This window comes from Streptopelia decaocto (genome assembly GCF_964273445.1).
Source record: "Streptopelia decaocto genome assembly, chromosome: 18".
Taxonomy (NCBI): Eukaryota; Metazoa; Chordata; class Aves; order Columbiformes; family Columbidae; genus Streptopelia; species Streptopelia decaocto.
The window spans coordinates 5,049,156-5,051,339 of record NC_138673.1 but is presented as its reverse complement, the minus strand read 5'-3'; positions in this window follow the sequence as shown (position 1 = coordinate 5,051,339).

The following is a 2,184-nucleotide window of genomic DNA, read 5'->3' as shown; positions in this document are numbered from 1 at the left end:
GGTAAAGGTCAGCTGCAATGGAAGAGGGGTGTAAGCCTTTGTGTAGTTTATGGAGATAAGCTGGAGCGGTGAAATCAGGCTCCGGGTTTCAGACAGCTTCGTGCTGTGCATGCGGAGAGGGTGACAGAAAAAGGAGTGGAGAGGTTGGGAATGGCTCCTTCTGAGATTCGTGGGTCATTTGTATGACCTGAATTTATTAAGCCCCCATGCTCTTCCCCCTCCTGCAAAGAAAATCAGAGCTGATCCTCAGGTTCAGCCTTATGTTTACAAAAGACTTTTCAACCTCTGCTGAGGTTGCTATGGAAATTGCACTAGTTTATGCCTCGTGTTTGTCTTACCAACCTGATTTGTAAAAGAATGGTGTGAATTTAGTGTTGGCTGAGTTCCCAGCTGGCCGCTTTGCCCTGGAAGGCATCCTCGCAGTCACAGCCTGGCTGGAGTGATGCAAACAGCTTCCCCTGTGCTGTCTGCCAGCTCATGAGCTCCTGTGCCCACGGCTCTCCCAGCCCTGGGTCCTCTTCAGCCCACCCGAGACCTGCGAGGAGTGGCTGAGCAGCTTGATTCTCTTGCCCAAAGTGTGATATGTGCCAGTGACAACTCCCAGCCCCGGAAAACAGCAGGGAGGTGCCTGTCATCCCGCAGAGCCGTGCAAACAGCGTGGAGAGCGCGACCCGGGAGCACCTCACTCTCAAACTACACGTCTAGGGAACCAGTGCATGTTCTTGATGTATTAAGCGCATGTTACTTTTAAAATGTATCTGGGGAGACGGGACAAGACTATTACCTGGCTCACGCAAAAATAGCAATTATTTCATCATGCAATAAGAAAATACAAAGCCCACAAAATCAGGGTGCTGGTCTGGGATCTGGGCAGGACTGGGCTAACTGGGGATGGGGGTTTTGCATCGGAACACGGAAGCGTTTTCACAGTTCACATATAATTCAGCTCCCTGAGCTGTATCAAAGCAGCATGGGCATTCCGAGGAGTTCTCCTGCCCAAAGGATCCTTCTGGAAGCACCGTGAGCCTTGGCTGAGACAGAACCTGCATGTCGGGCAGGCAGGAGCAGCCGTGAACGGCTCAAACACCCATGTGAAATGTGGGAGGCTGCACTGCCGAAATCCCTTCCCATTTTTGCCCTCTTCACAGTAGCTGCTCAGCACCGGCATCCCCACAGACCCATCCTGCCCTGTCCCTGGGCAGAGGGTGTTGCTGGCACAAAATCCAGCCCAGATGGGGCTGCTTTCCCCTCATTTCACAACTGGATCTCAGCGTCTGATGCAAAACGCTTTTGTGCCCTGCCCCTGCCCTCCCAGGAACCCTGTGAAAGAAAAACACATTTTTCCTGCATGACTAATGCCATAATTAGTCAATTTGCTAATATGCCGAGGTGTGAAGGGCTTACGGTGAGGCAGGAGGAGCAGCTGTCCCGCAGGCACAGCCCGCACTGCCTGCCTTGCGGGTGACAAAGGAGGAGGCTGTCACCTCCCCAGCTGCCCAGCTCCTGATGAATGAGCTCTCCAGGACTGGTTAAGGGGCTCTGGAGATTTTTGGGGAGGGAATGTTTTTTGTGAGCGAATCACAACACAACCATGGCCTGATTAGAGCTGAGCAGCTCCTTCCACCCCCCAAAAAGCCATGTGTTGGCTGTGTCTGGAAGCCGTGTCTGTCACACTGCTTAGCTGTGACAGCACAGTCTGGGACAACGTACGCTCACGGGGGATCCTCGGCAGAAAAGAGCACACGGGGAAGACACACAAGGGCGGAGTGTGAGGCGCTGCCTCCCGGGAGAGACGCGGGCACAGGAGGGGGAACGACACGCACTGGGAAGGTGGCTGTGAGGAGATGCTCGCACAGGCCTTTGCAAGGGAGATGCATCTTCACTCCCATCTGCGCTGCTTCGGGGATGGAGGCGTTCAGACTTGCACCAGTGACAAACCAGACAAAGAAAATAACAGACTGGGAGAGGAAACCTTGCCCCATCCAGCCTGGACCTGTCCTCCACCTCCCTCTGTTCAATAGTGAGACAAAAACACCTCTCTCCTCCATCCTCAGTGCACTCAGAGCCCAGCCCCAACAGTCAGGAGATAGCAATAAGGTCTACACACATACAAATGACAGCATGCTCTCTTTCCCTCTTTAAGTAGCAGATCCAGCAAAGCCTGAAGTTCACACTCATATGCTG